Here is a 16,013-nt window from a genome sequence, read left to right as displayed (position 1 = left end):
GGATCCTATTACCCCCCACGCCGTCCCGATTTTTCACACTTGCTGTCTGGTCACCCTAGGGTGTGCACATGTGTGGGTCCCAGCTGCTCCCTGCCCCTCTCATTGAAGCAGATGTGCAGGGTTACTGCCCTGGGAAGTGCAGGGCACCAGTGGATGTGGGGTTGGCTGGAGGTAGGGTCTGGCTTCAGGCAGGGCAAGGGCTGCGTGGCTGGCTGGCTTCGGGCAAGGGGGTGCATCAGGGGTTGGCTGGAGACAGGGCAGGGAGGATGCGGCTGGTGCACGCAGAGCAGAAGGTGCAGGGCTGGCTGGAGACAGAGGCTGACTGCCGGCAGGGCAGGGCAGGGGGTGCAGGGCTGGCTGCAGGCAGGGCGTGGGGCAGGGCCGGTGCAAGGAAGTTTCATGCCCTAGGCGAAACTTCCACCTTGCACCCTCCCCCCCCGCACCCCTGCCCTGAGGCGCCCCACCCGTGGCAGCTCCCCCCTCCACCCTGAGGCTCCCCTCTTGTGGCAACTCTCCTGCTCTGCCCTGCGGCACCCCCCTCGCCCGAGCTCACCCCTGCTCCGAGCACGAGCACCCCGAGCACGCCGTGGCTGCTTCACTTCTCCCACCTCCAAGGCTTGCAGCGCCTAAGCCTGCCAGGCAGTCAGGAACCCTCCTCTGAGCCACAGCAGCCCTGACAGTTGACAATAGAGGCACCTTAACCCCTGAGTTCCTTCAATGTGTCCCCCTCGGGGGTCCAGCTCCGATCACCAGATACTCGGGGTATGTCTATACCACCTGCCGAATCGGTGGGCAGCGATCGATCCAGCGGGGGTTGATATATCGCGTCTAGTGTAGATGCAATACATTGAGTGCTCTCTCCTCGCCTGCTGTACTCCAGCTCGGTGAGAGGCGCAGGCAGAGTCTACGGGGAGCTGCAGCAGTCAACTCACCGAGACTGTGACATTATAATTGTTAGGCCTGAATAAAGATATAGCAGACAAAACCAGGTATGCCAACCTGACCAAAGTCAGGCTAACAGAGGTTTGTGGGTAATCCCTGAGTGGAAAACACTGAGAGGCAGCAGCATGTCTCACAAGCGCTGGGAAAAAGTGAGATAAGAGAGAAGCTGCATTCCTGGCATAGTACCAGATGTGCTGTGTTCGGGCAGCTCCTTCGAAGAACTGATAAGAGTCCTAGTTTCCCAGCCTCCTTGTTTTCGCTCCCTGGTTTTGTTCTTTGTTTGTTTTTAACTCCCCTACATTTCTAACTTTAGGCATGCATGTATACTAAAGGTGTCTAGTTTCTAGTTGTTAGAAGAAGGGGGTGGGTTGCTCCAGTGAATAATTTATGACGCGACGGAACTGTCTATATAGGCTTATACTAAGATGTAAAGAGCAGGCTGGTTCTCTCTGGAGACGAGCTGCTCTCTATTGATGCGTGCACTTGTCAATAAAGAGCTTTTGATCGGACCTTGCTGGTGTTGCCTGTCTCTCTCGCGGTCAGACAACGAACTTTGCCGTCTGGGTTAGAGTCCCTGACATCTTTGGCGACTCCGCCGGGACCCGTCTGACTCTCCGGCGGGGGATCGGACCCTGAGGCAACGCAGCGCGCATCCTCCAGTTTAGAGGAGCCTTGCCTGGTTATCTGATCTCTGCGTTGGCGATAAGGCGTGTTCTGTGAACCAGCTGAAACTCGTAGAAATCCAGCAACGTCCACCTACCCATTGAGTAGGGTCCAGGTTGTCGGGGTTAGAGTCCCTGACTACTTAGGTCTGGGTTAGAGTCCCAGTCCAGGTCTGGGTTAGAGTCCCAGTCCAGGTTTGCACAGGATCCAAGTTGTCTGGGTTAGAGTCCCAGCCTGGGTTTGAGTCTCAGTCCAGGTGTTCAAGTCCCTGGAGAGGTAAGCGAGCGCTCGACGCGGGGAGGTGGGGGTTAGAGTCCCTTTACCTCGACCCGGGGAGGAGGGGTTAGAGTCCCTTCATGAAGAGGGGTTAGAGTCCCTTCATTAAAATGAGACAAGTTGGCAGTAAGTGCCCGGGGGATGCCCCGTTGTCTCTGATACTTAGAGATTGGAAAGAGATTTCTGAGACAGCTGATCTAGTTAAATTTAAGATGAGAAATCTGTGTTGGATCCAATGGCCATCATTTACCTTTCATTTGTCCCCAACTAGAGACTGGCCGGTGGGTGAAACCTTTTCCACAGATAGGAGGAACTCCTTAAGGGATATTTTGGTTGATCTTAGGCCGAGACAAATGGATTACTTGTTTGTATGGTATAATTATAAACCCATGGAGGGATGGGTAGCTTTTGAAGCTGTTTGTATGGAGAGCTCTTGTAAAAAAATCACCCACCATATGCACCAGAGCCGCACCGGGAGGAGGACAATTTTGTTCCTGTTCTTCCCCGTCTGATGGAGTGCAAGGATTCAAAAGCAGGTTAGGGACAGTTCAGGGACAGAGGAGTATCAAGGGGGAGCTCAGAGTGATGTTCCCTCATCTTCAGAGGAATCAGGCAGCCTCACCCCCTCTGTGCAGCCTCCAGCCAGCCTTTTGCAAACTTGGTCAGGGACTGCTTTTCAAACACCCCCAATATTACAGCAGCCCTTGTCCTTGCCCTTGTGGACCCCCACTAGGTTACTTAACTCCATGAGAGAGAATGTTTCTGAGACACCTCTGATATTACAAGCCTCATTGAGAACTTATCTGGTTCTACTGGTTGCTGGGGAACATGAGATGGTTTTACCCATACCCTGTTTGCAACTTCAAATTTGTTTAACTGGCAGTGCACTATGCCTCACTTATGAGACAATCCTGAGGCAGTGGAAAGAATGTTCTGCACAAACTTTTTCACTCATGTGCCCACTTGGGCAAATGTAAATCAGTTATTAGATACTCTCATGACAGAAGATGAAAGACAAAAAGTAAAAGAAAAATCTGCAGCTCATTTGAATGCACCTTGGCTAATTACTGACCCTAACTGGAATCCCAATAATCCAGCTCAAAAGACAAAGTTGGATGGATTTTTAAAAGCTGTTTTGAATGGTATTAGAGATGCAGGGGAGGCTACTCCAAATTGGAGCAAGGTGACTGCTTGTGTTCAGCATCCAGATAAGCACCTCTCTGACTTTTGTGCTCGACTGATTTGTGAAGTTAAAAAGCATGGGAATTTAAATCCTGAAACTGATCATGGAAAGGAGATGGTTAAAATGGTTTTCATGTCACAATGTGCAAAGGATATTGCAAAAAGATTTAGAAAGCATCCAGATGGTACGCAAGGGAAAAGTTTGTCTGAAGTAGTTAGCATTGCTACTAGAATGTTTAATGGGAAAGAGAGAAAGAAAAAGACATAAGGAACGGGTTAATTTAAAAATCATCTTGGCCCTGGGATGGAAGGAGGGGGGTGCTCTGCGTTCAGGGTCAGGAATCGGAGCGGACTGTGCTTGGTGCAGGGAGGGGCTGCTTTCGGCCCCAGCTGGCTGTGAAGGAAAAAATATAGACAGAGGCGAAGCAAAGGAAATACAAGTTACAGAACTGAAATTACATTTGCAAAGTTTAACTGTCCAGTAAGATCCAACAGTGTGCCTTTGTGACCCTGGAGTCGGTGTGGCTTGGTGACACCAAAGAAGCCACAGGCAGCCGACCTGGACTGGAATCTCTGAAAGAGACGCCGCAGGAGATTCCAGGGTGTAAAAGAACAGCCCTCCCAAGAGCAGAAGCATGTTGGAAATTCTGGACAAGCTGTATACAGGATAATCTCCCTTCCACCTCTCCCCCTCCTCTGAACATTATACACAGAAGTGGCCAGTCTCGACGTACGTGTGTAAGTATGAAAGGAGCTTCGGGCTTGGGGCATTAATATTTTCCTGAGTGATGTGAGAGCGTTCCCAACACTCTCCGTTGTTGTTTTATTATTTTATTAATGAAGCTTTAAAATTCAGTTATATGGTGTGTTTTCTTTATCTTCCCCCAACGATCCTGTAGTGTCAGCCTGATCATCTGACATGAGGGATAGATTGGTAACAGAAATTTGTCACAGTTTGGTGAGCAATTAAGAAGGGGGGAGCCCTGCAGAATTTACACCATCTATTTGTTTTACCCTTGTTATTTTGTGTTTGCTTTGCTTGGTACTGTTGGTGTTATATGCTGAGAACTGCACGAGTAAAAGTGAGTCCTAATAGGATAAGGAAACACTATTTGGTTCTGGTTCTGTTCTATTTAACCAGTTACTGTTGTTGTTTTTTTTCTCTGTTCATTTGGGTGTTAGGAGTGTGGGTGGAACTGAACCTCTTGTTCGTAATTCCTCGGAGTGGAAGCCATGTGTGCGAGACAGCTCTGAGGTTAAATTGAGATCCTTCTGTCCTGTCCCCTGTAGCGGTCAGTGTATAGAAGTGGGAAAGTCTGGCTTAGACTGTAATTCCCTCTGCTCTCTGTGTAATTCTCTTTTCTGTTTAAGTGTCAAACAGATGAATGAGTCTCTGGGTAAACCCTCTAAGAGTAGTCCTTCAAATTATATGTTAAGTAAATGGCCTTTGCCCAATGGGCCATGTGTCTTCGTCTAGGTGGCAAGCCTCATGAAGGAGGACTCGGGTAGTCTTGTGAGTAAGAATGTTTAAGGGAAGAGACCAGGAGGGGTGGGGGGCTAGTTGAGAAGCCCACCCTCCTAGCTAAACTGGTAGTGGAATAAGTTGGTGCCTATGGAAGGGACGGTTCAGTGAGAAAAGCAGGATCGGGCCCAGGCGGGCAGGCAACAGACAGAGAGATTGGAAAACAGGTTGGAAAACTTTAAGGGTGTAGTGGAAGGAAGGAGTAAGTAAGTGTAAGCATGGGGATTTCAAATACCCAGAACTTACTTGGAATGGTGATTTGAGTTGATAAAAGTGGCTGTTGGGAGACAAGCAAGTGATTTAAGGGAGAGTGAGAAGTTAACTCTGTAGTTGCTGGAGGAAACAGCAGTTGAACTTTGCAAAAATGCTGAAGAGGAAAGTTCTTGGTGTCTTTGAAATGTTTGTAAATAAATTGAGGCAAAGAAATTGTTAATTGCAATCATTTAGAATTTAGTTAAATTAGCTGAAGAATGTATATAGTGCTATGTAATTGAAATTTTATTAGGCTGTAAGGGCACTATAAGTAGTGATGTTTTCTTTCAGTGTTTGAAAGCAAGAGTTAAAAGTAAAAAGCAAGCCAGAAAGCATCTGTATTCATGCAAATTATCTAACTGATAAGGTAGGAGCCACTGAAACCTGGGCTGCCTATGAAACACATAAAATATGGGATAATTCCTCTGTTTTTCCTGAAATCAACAAGGGTATTTGTCTATTTTAAGCAATGATTGTCTGCCCAGAAGGGGTAGACCTCTGTTTTTTTGTCTTTCAGATAATCAGAGAAAACTGATGCCAGCTAAACAGCATTCAACGTACCATGCATTTACTGGCACAATAGAAATTATGTTTTGTGTTCTATGTTCTGTCTTGTGGTGTTTGTCTTGTGGCCGGAATTTTTGTGTTTAATATTTTTATAAAATAATCTAGTTTAAAATCAAACAAAAAGGTAAAATTAAAATGCAGATACTTGTTTTGTTCAACTTGGAATACAAAGTGTTTAGATAAATCAGGAGAATGTGATATACTAAAGTCTAATGCATTTCCTTAAGTAAGGAAAAGAAACTTCATTGGTCAAATTGTTAATTGCAAAAATTGTTGTTAAAATTTGCATACCAACAGTCTTTGAAAGCAAGGACATGAAAAGTTAACCCACTCCCCATATTGTACATGGGATCTTTCTGGCTACCTCAGATTTCTAGCCAGAGGGCTGGGGATGGTGGAAGGCTATTGGACTAGAGGTTGTATTGAGTGAACTCCTCAAAGTGGGTGTGCTTGTCCTGGCTTGTTGCTCGAAAGCTCTGTAATAAGGTTATTTTAGTAAAAGAGTGTGTGTGGCATATATTAAATAATAAGACTAATATACTGTATAATGACAATGTGTAGGTGTTCATTGTTGGGAAAAAGGTGTATGAGTAAAAAGTGAAAGTTTCCTTTGCAGGTTAAAAGAAGCCAAGAAGGGAAGAAGCACAAAGAACAGAATGAATTAACTGAAAAAATAAAATAAAATAAAATAGCAAGCTCAGGCTATAGATAAGACACTGACTCCATTCAAGGACACTGCTCACAGTTAAGACTTGGTTAACAACCAGGAAAAGGAGGGCTTGAATTTGCCCATGCAGCTATGAGATCTGAAAAACACTGCCAGGCACTAATGAAATGTGTTAAGTTTTTTTTCTCACAGGTAAGGAAGCGCTACCCAAAGACCCTAGCAGCCCTGCCACTCCTTGGAACCAGGAGACGGGATTGATGTAAAGGTCCACCAACGAAAGACTGCCTTGGCTCCATGCTGGAAAGGCCCTTAAGTCCTGATGACTACCAACACCGCTGTGAAGTACCAAAGACTGACTGCTTGGACCCAAGATTCTCACTGCAAAAAGACCCCTCCACATTGGGAGAATTCTCCTACTGATGATTAGCCTATTTCACCTTCTAGCTCCATTGTGCCTTCTGGACAGTAGGGAAAAAGTACAAGGTGAAGTGCTAGTAGCCTCTCCCTTATCCACTGACAGATCTACTGTGCCTTTGAATTTTTCTAGAAAAAGCAAAACCATTACAGGGTGATGTGCTAGTAACCTCTCCCCTATACGATGCTGCACCAAGACTGTTTTGGGAAAGAAGAAGGAACACTCACTCCACTGAAATTGCTAAAGTCCAGGAATTCCTGACTAGAAAGGACATTAAGAACTGACCCCGGTGAAGAAACAAAGAATTGTACACTGGCAGAAAAAATTTGTGGGACCCATGCTTGGGAATGTGGTATTGATTGGATTTTGGGGTTTATTCTACAGGCTGTGCCCTGTGTTGTGGATAAATTCTTCAGCATGTATTGCTCTCTCTAATTGGATTTTAAATAACAAGTACCCGAAGAGTTTGTTCTGCCACTGGAAATTTTACCTGTATTGAAACCATTCCAGTGACTAATAATGTAACCCCCTCCTATGCTATTAATGTCAATGCCTTTTAAAAGTACCTGAAAATAGTTAAATAACAAATGTAATATAGTACTACACCAAGGAAAGATGGTATTAAATATCACTGAGGCTGGGAAGGCATTGCAGTGGGATCTAGTATGTTTGGAGATTCAGAATTTCCTGAATGACCAGCTGATGGCCATTTGGAGTGATCTTGAGTACCAGACTTGGCCCACTGCCCTTACAGACACATCAGGAGTACCATCTGATCTGTGGTCATGGAGATATACTAAAGACTTTCTGGGTGGAAGTGTAAACATTTACAGTGCTCCTTCCAAGCATTTGGACTGGGGGGTGTGGGCTTCCACATACCGAATCCTGACGGGTCCATGGGGAGGATGCACATGGGACTGGATTATTCACCGAAACATCTGGGAAATTAGACCACTTGGTATACCTAACTGATTTATAGTCAGTGCCCCAATCCCTTAGTTGTCAGACAAACAGGATTCCACTCTTTTGTCCGTGCACTCATTCCTGGATTGTGGGTGGCTAAGCTCAAGAGAGCAGTTGTAAATATTTCTGCAGAGCTTGAAAAAAAACAGCTAATGCATTAATAGACGCTTTCCAAAAGTTGCAACGAAAGACTGATGAAGTAGCAGAAGTAACTTTGCAAAATAGATGTGTGCTAAATGCCATGAATGCTGAATTAGAGAGGGGCTTGTGCTCGCATTGGGGAAAAATGTTGCTTTGCTGTTAATCACTCTGGCTTAATTGACAAAGATTTACAAGCTGTTAAGAATGTTGCTGTTGTTTTCCATGCTATATCTCTTGATCACACTTTTAGTTTTAAGGACCTCCACTCAGACCTTGGGTCATGGTTTACTAGCCTCCCCCGTACAATTGTTAAATGGATATGTGTCCCAAGAGTCCCATTATGGTCCTCTAGGGACAAAGGGGGGATTGTTAGGCCTGAATAAAGATATAGCAGACAAAACCAGGTATGCCAACCTGACCAAAGTCAGGCTAACAGAGGTTTGTGGGTAATCCCTGAGTGGAAAACACTGAGAAGCAGCAGCATGTCTCACAAGCGCTGGGAAAAAGTGAGATAAGAGAGAAGCTGCATTCCTGGCATAGTACCAGATGTGCTGTGTTCGGGCAGCTCCTTCGAAGAACTGATAAGAGTCCTAGTTTCCCAGCCTCCTTGTTTTCGCTCCCTGGTTTTGTTCTTTGTTTGTTTTTAACTCCCCTACATTTCTAACTTTAGGCATGCATGTATACTAAAGGTGTCTAGTTTCTAGTTGTTAGAAGAAGGGGGTGGGTTGCTCCAGTGAATAATTTATGACGCGACGGAACTGTCTACATAGGCTTATACTAAGATGTAAAGAGCAGGCTGGTTCTCTCTGGAGACGAGCTGCTCTCTATTGATGCGTGCACTTGTCAATAAAGAGCTTTTGATCGGACCTTGCTGGTGTTGCCTGTCTCTCTCGCGGTCAGACAACGAACTTTGCCGTCTGGGTTAGAGTCCCTGACATAGGTATAATCTAATATCTCATTGAAAGGTGACAGGGCCAGAAAGAGTTAATTAACTCACCTCACCGACTGACCTGACCCGTGGGTGAACCTTAAAAACTGGTTAACAAGATATGTAAATGAACAGAGCTTTGAAATGCAAGTCTGCAGTGTTAGAGGTAGAAGGGGAGGTGTTTGCTCAGGTCTTGTGATGTCAGCAAACAAGTCTTGTCTATTGCTATAGTTTTAATTCAAAGAGCAAAAAAAGAATATTAACATTTATGATGATACTTGAGTGAAATAGTATTATTGTCTGTGTCTCTTTGAAGGTTGTGGTAATCTGTATCTGAACTGTTTGATGGATGTACTAATTGCCAGGATGTTTGGAAGAAGAGTTAAGCCTATTGTTTTCTCAGGCTGAAAGGCTGCTGGAAATGTTTAAGAACCTGGGACACGATCCTTATTCATCTCAGATCTGCATTGATTTTCAAGAGGAGGAAACCTTAAGCCACAAGGATTGAGATCCCCAGTCATTGACTGGAGCCACCCTGAATATGGACAGTGGATTATAACCTATGGACTATTTCTAAAAGGACTTTTGGCAACTACAAGCTCATGTCTACTTTGTATCTGAACCTCAAAAATTGAATTCAAGTCTATATGTCTATTAATCTTTTAACCAACACTCACTCTCTCTCTTTTCTTTTCTAATAAATTTTAGCTTAGTTAATAAGAATTGGCGATAGCATGTATTTTAGGTAAAATCTAAGTTATAATTGAACCTGGTTATGTGGCTGATCCTTTGGGATCGGAAGAATCTTTTCTTTTATATGATGAAGTAAGATTTTCAGGAATCATCATCATATCTAACAGGTGTGTCTGGACGGAGGCCTGAGGCTGGGTACTTTAAGGGAACTGCGTGGTTTAAACTTCTAAGTAACCAGTGAGGTACTACAGAAGCTGTTTTGTGCTGGCTTGGTAAATCTAAGTATTGAAATAACCAGCAGCGTTTGGGATTTGTCTGCCCTGTTTTGTTTGCAATTCACTCTGATTGAGTGAGCTGAGCTGGCTCCCACGGGCAGCACCGTCACACCTACAGCCAGGCTGCAGAGATCCGGGGGATCTTAGGGGCCTTGGGGTGCACAGATACCTATGTCTAGGCCATAGCGGTCCCTGGGGGGCTTAGAGAGTTTGTGGGGGACACAGATACCAATCTCCATGCTCTAGGGGTCCCATGGGGGCTTAGAGGGTTCGTGGGGGGCACATATTCCTACATCCAGGCTGTAGGGTTACCAGGGGGGCTTAGGAGGTTAGTGGGGGGCAAAGATACCTACGTCCAGGCTGGAGGCATCCTGGGAGTCTTAGGGGATTTGTGGGGGCCAAAGACACCTATGATGTCCAGGCTGTAGGGGTACCAGTGGGTTTTAGGGGTTCGAGTGGGCACAGATACGTATGTCCAGGCTGTATCATTCCCAGGGGGGGTTAGAGGTTTCGTGAGGGGCACAGATGTCTACATCCAGATTGCAGATGTCCCGGGAGGGGGGGGTTAGGGGGGTTGTGGGAGTGCAAATACCTATGTCCAGGCTGTATGGGTTCCTGGGGGCTTAGAGGGTTTCTGAGGGGCACATATACCTACGTGCACACTGGAGTGTCGCAAGGGGCTTATGAAGTCTATATGGGGTACAGATACCAATGTTCTGGCTGTATAGGTCCCTCGGGGGCTTAGGGGGTTTTTGCGGGGCACAGATACCTAAGTTCAGGCTGGAGGGATCTCTGAGTGTCTTAGGTGTTTGGTGGGAGGCACAGATACCTACGTCCAGGCTGCAGGGGTCTCGGAGGGGCTTAGGGTCTGTCACGGAGTTTGGGGGAGTCCGGTCCTGCACCCCTCTTCCTGGGACTCACAGTGACTCTCAGCCAGCCAGTAAAACAGAAGGTTTATTGGACAACAGGAGGGAAGGATACAGAAGAGCTTGGAGGCACAAGCAGGACCCCACAATCAAGTCCTTCTAGGGGTTCAGGAAGCTTAGTTCCCAGTTTGGGAATCCCTGAATTCCAAGCACCCAGACCAAAACCGAAACTGAACTAACCCAACTCCCTCCAGCTGGCCATTTCCTGTGTCCAGCTTCCCGGGCAAAGGTGCTGACCCCTCCCCGCGCCTAGCTCAGGTTACAGGCTGAGCACGTGTCCGGTCCTAAAGTCACCCCCTGCTCTCCCATCCCCCACACAGACAGTCCCTACTCCATCACAGTAATGCACAGAGCATTTCCCGCATGGAGCTACAGTGACACCGTGTGGCCACACTGGGTAATACACAGAGCATTTCCCGCATGGAGCAACAGTGACACCATGTGGCCACGCACGGTAACGCACAGAACATTTCCCATATGGAGCAACTGTGACACCGTGTGGCGAGGCAGGGTAATGCACAGAGCATTTCCCGCAGGGAGCAACATTGACACCTTGTGGCCATGCAGGGAAATGCACAGAGCATTTCCTGGATGGAGCAACAGTGATTCCATGTGGCCACACAGGGTAATGCACAGAGCATTTCTCTCATAGAGGAACAGTGACAACATGTGGCCATGCAGGGTAATGCACAGAGCATCACGCCTATGTAGAGACTGTAGAGATCCCTGGGGGACTTAGGGGTCGTGGGGGGCACAGATAGCTACGTCCAGGCTGGAGACATTCTGGTGGGCATTAGGGGCTTCATGAGGGGCACAAATATCTACGTCAGGGCTGGAGAGGTCTCTGGATGGCTTAGGGGGTTGTGGTGAGCATAGATACATACGTCCATGCTGTAGTGGTCCCTGGGGGTTTAAGGAGTTGGTAAGGGTCACAGAAACCTAAGTATGGTCTGGAGGGGTCCCTGGGGGACTTAAGGGTTTTGTGTGGCGTACACATAGCTATAACCAGGCTGGTGGGGGCCCTATGGGTCTTAGAAGGCTGGTGGGGGCAGAGATACCTATGTAGGGACTGGAGAAGTCCTGGGGAGGGCTTTCGGGGTTCCTGGAAGTCACAAATATCTACGTCCAGGCTGGAGGAGTTTTGGGGGTATTAGGGAGTTGTGCGGGGGAACATATACCTATATCGAGGCTGTAGGGGTCGTGGGGTTGCTTTGGGGAATTTTGGGGTACAGATACCTACTTCCATGCTGTAGGGGTCGCTGGGAGGATCAGTGGGTTCGTGAGGGTGCACAGATATCTACGTCCGGTCTATAGGGATCCTGGGGGGGTCTTAGGGGTTTGTAAGGGGCACAGATACATTCATCCAGGCAAGAGGGGTCCTAGGGACCTTAGGGGGTTCATGCTGGGCACAGATACCTGCGTCTAGGCTGGAGGGGTTTTGGGGTCTTAGGAGGTTTGTGTGGGCACAGATACCTATGTCGATGCTGGAGGGGTCCTGTCATGTCTTAGCGGATTCGTGGGGTCAGAGATACCTACATCTAGGCTGGAGGGGTTCAGGGGGGATTAGGTGTGTTGGGGGGGAACAGATACCTACATCCTGATGGTAGGTGGCCCTGGGTAGCTTAGGCGGTTTTTGTCGGTCACAGATACAAACATCCATGCTGTAGGGGTCCCGAGGGACTTTGTGGGGCTCTAGGGGTCACAGATACCTACCCACAGTCTGGAAGGTTCCTGTGGGTATTAAGGGGTGTGTGGGGCATACAGATGCCTACATCTGGGCTTGTGGGTTCCCTGGGGGGCTTAGAGGTTTGTGGAGAGCACAGATACCATTATCCAGGCTAGATGGGTTCTGGTGGGATTAGGGGGTTGTCTGGGGCACAGATACCTATGTAAGCAGAAGCAGGATGAACTCTACCCTCACATCTGGTGGTGAATTATGGCAAGTGTGGAAAAGGATTTCAGGGTCTGATCATGTTTGCATAGACACACCCACCGTGCGTGACACGGCCACGGCAGCCTGGGATGGTTACTTTGGCAGCTATGGTATCCCCAGTTTATTTGTTGTTGGGGTGTGAGATGTGGAGTGTTGTCACCCTGATTGTGTGGATGAGGAACTGTGAAACAGCTTTGAGACAGGGATTCTCACCATCAGTTGAGTGGCACTCACTAGACAAGGGAGTGGGTTCCTTGGGTGAGCTAGAGACACCAATTGCACTTTTTTTCTTTTAACAGTTGAATAGCAGTGTTGATTTTTTATTCTTTTAAAAGTTGAATTTCTAGGTTTTTGAGCTGAAATCACTGAAAAGATGTGTTAGCTTGTGGGGGACTCTGAAACTGTATTGCAGAACACAGTAGTTGACAGACAGGAGCAGTTTGTGGAAGTGGCTCACGGAGTGAGGTGAGTCCAGCAGTTTTGGGGGACAGCTGGAGCAGAACACAGGTCAGCTGGCAGAGCAGCTGGTGGACTGAGCTGAGCAGTTTGTGGGGAAGGCAAAAGCAGAATCCCATGGAGAGGCAGAGCAGTCACCAGTGGACCACATAAGGTGCCCCTTTCTACTCAGGCTGGCAGGGGGAAAAACCCTGCAGATAGACTCTTGAACTCTGGGGTTGCGCAACTTTGGGTGATTTTGGGGTTGCTGGACTCTTGAAACGTTGGAGATATTGGACTTTGGAGCCTTGGGGTGATTTGGGGATTGCTGGACTCATGAGCCCAGAGAAAAGGACACGGCCTAGTTGAGGTGTTTTCCCAATTTAATGCTATGTTGTTTATCTCACGTTATTAAACATTTTCTGCTACACCCAGACTCTGTGCTTGCGAGAGGGGAAGTATTGCCTCTTTGAGGCACCTAGGAGTGCGTATGTAAAATTTTCCCATGTCACTGGGTGGGGGCTCGAGCTGGTTTGCATTACATTGAAGGCAAGGGACCCCTATGTATTGAACCCAGTCCTTGCTGCTATCAGTTCAACCTGGCAGAAGGGTTCCACCTACGTCCAGGCTCAAGGGGTCCCTGGGGGGCTTAGGGAGTTCGTGGGGGGCACAGATATCTAGGTCCAGGCTGTAGGGGGTCGGGGGGGGGCTCAGGAGTTTGGTGGGGGGCACAGATACCTACGTCCAGGCTGCAGGGGTCCCAGAGGGACTTAGGGGGTGTCACGTTGTGTGGTGGAATCTGGCCCTGCACCCCTCTTCCTGGGACACACAGTGACTCAGCCAGCCAGTAAAACAGAAGGTTTTTTTGGCCAACAGGAACGAAGGATACAGCAGGGCTTTTGGGCACAACCAGGACCCCTCAATCGAGTCCTTCTGGGGGTTCAGGAAGCTTAGTTCCCAGTTTGGGATTCCCTGAATTCCAACAACCCAGCTCCAAACCAAAACTGAACTAACTCCCTCCAGCCAGCCCCTTCCTTTATTCAGCTTCCTGGGCAAAAGTGCTGACTCCCTCCCAGCTGCCTAGCTTAAGTTACAGGTTTAGGTCCTGTCCCTCACCTAAAGTCACCTGCTGCTCTCCCATCCCCCACACAGACAGTCCCCACTCCATCACAGTAATGCCCAGAGCATTTCGCGCATGGAGCAACAGTAACTCTGTGTGGTCACGCAGGGTAATGCCCAGAGCATTTCCCCCGTGGAGCAACAGTGACACCATGTGGCCACACAGGGTAATGCACAGAGCATTTCCTGCATGGAGCAACAGTGGCACCGTGTGGCCATACAGGGTAATGCACAGAGCATTTCCTGCATGGAGCAACAGTGACACCATGTGGTCACGCATGGTAATGCACAGAGCATTTCCTGCATGGAGGAACAGTGGCACCATGTGGTCACACATGGTAATGCACAGAGCATTTCCTGCATGGAGCAACAGTGACACCACGTGGCCACACAGGGTAATGCACAGAGCATCGCACCTACGTGGAGGCTGTAGAGATCCCTCGAGGGCTTACGTGGGTTCGTAGGGTCACAGTTATCTACATCCAGTATGGGCGGGACCCTGGGAGAGTTAGGGGGGTTGTGAGTGGCATAGGTAGTTGCGTCCAGGCTGTAGAGGTCCTGGTGGGGATTAAAGGCTTCCTGGAGGACAGCAATATCTATGTCCAGGCTGAAGGGGTCCCTGGACGCTTAGGGGGTTGTGGTGAGCACAGTGATCCCTGGGGGTATAGGGACTTGGTGAGGGGCACAGATACCTATGTATGTCCTGGAGGGGTCACTGGAGGGGGCTTAGTGGTACTGTAGGAGACACTGATACCTACTTCCAGGCTATAGGCATTCTGGGGGGGCTTAGGGCTTTGGGGGGGCACAGATACCTACATCCAGGCTGGAGGGGTCCCGGGGGGCTTAGGTGGTTTGTGGGGAGGGGCACAGATATGTACATCCAGGCTGGAGAGGTTCCGGAGAGGATTAGGGGTTTTTGCGGATGGCAGAGATACCTATCTCCATACTCTAGGGGTCCCGGGGGACTTAGGGTTTTTTGGGAGGCACAGATATCTATGTCCAGGTTGGAGTGGTTCCTGGGGGGTTAGGGAGTTCCTGGGGGGCACAGATACCTAGGTCCATGCTGTAGGGTTCCCTGGGTGGATTAGGGGTTTTCTGGGTGGCAGAGATACCTACGTGTAGGCTGTAGGGGTCCCTGGGAGGCTTAGGGGGTTTGTGGGGGGCAGAGATACCTACTTCCAGGCAATAGGTCTTCCAGGGGGAATTAGTGTGTTGGGGGGGCACAGATACCTAGGTTCAGGCTGGAGGGTTCCCGGGGGGGGGCTTATGCCGTTTGTGTTGGGCACAGATATCTGCATCCAGGCTGGAGTGGTCCCTGGGGGGGCTAAAGCGGTTTCTGGTGGGCACAGATAACTACCTCCAGTCTGGAGGGGTTTCTCGGCACTTAGGGGTTGTGGGGGGCACAGATACTTCCATCCAGGCTAGAAGGTCCCTGGGGGGCTTAGCGGGTTCATGTGGGGCACAGATACCTAAGTCCAGGCTGGATGGGTCCAGGGGGGGCTTATGGGGTTCAGGGAGCACAGATGCTTATCTCTAGGCTATAGGGGTCCCTGGTGGGCTTAGGGGGTTTTGGGGGGCCCCAGATACCTAAGTCCATGCTGTAGGCTTCCCTACAGGTGCTTAGGGGTTCGTGGGGTGCACAGATACTTATGTCCAGTCTGGAAGGGACAGGGGGGGTTGGGGTTTCATGAGGGGCACAGATACAAACCTCCAGGCTGTAGGAGTCCCAGGGAGGCTGTGGGGGTACAGATACCTACATCTAGTCTGGATGGGTCCTGGGGGTTATAGGGGGCTTGTGGGGGGCACAGATACCTAGGTACAGGCTGTCGGTGTCCCGAGGAGATTAGGCGGTTCACTGGGGGCTCAGATACATCCAGGCTGGATGTGTCCCGAGGAGCTTAGGGGGTTTGTGGCGTGCTCAGACACCTGTGTCCAGGCTGTAGGGGTCCCTGGGGGCTTAGGGGGTTCGTGGGGGTCACAGGTAGTTACGTCCAGGCTGAAGGGGTAATGGGAGTGCTTAAGGGATCGGGGCTGACACAGATACCTACGTCCAGGGTCTAGGGGAGGCAGGAGAAGTGAAGCGGCCATGGTGTGCTTTCAAGTAGGGGTAATAA

At 48.9% G+C, this 16,013-nt stretch overlaps 1 protein-coding gene and 1 long non-coding RNA gene across 2 annotated transcripts in view; both read left to right on the top strand.

The window, feature by feature from the left end:
- Positions 1-16,013, top strand: part of LOC127042431 (zinc finger protein 560-like) — an 816,513-nt gene that overhangs the window by 46,014 nt on the left and 754,486 nt on the right. The gene's annotated exons all lie outside the window — the stretch shown is intronic.
- Positions 7,448-16,013, top strand: part of LOC127042434 (uncharacterized) — a 206,901-nt gene continuing 198,335 nt past the window's right edge. The window contains exon 1 of the long non-coding RNA XR_007771944.1: positions 7,448-7,994. This is a non-coding gene — a long non-coding RNA (uncharacterized LOC127042434). The remainder of the gene's footprint in view (positions 7,995-16,013) is intronic.

Source organism: Gopherus flavomarginatus, unplaced genomic scaffold (genome assembly GCF_025201925.1).
Source record: "Gopherus flavomarginatus isolate rGopFla2 unplaced genomic scaffold, rGopFla2.mat.asm mat_scaffold_43_arrow_ctg1, whole genome shotgun sequence".
NCBI lineage: Eukaryota > Metazoa > Chordata > Testudines > Testudinidae > Gopherus > Gopherus flavomarginatus.
This window is presented reverse-complemented; position numbering and strand designations above follow the sequence as displayed.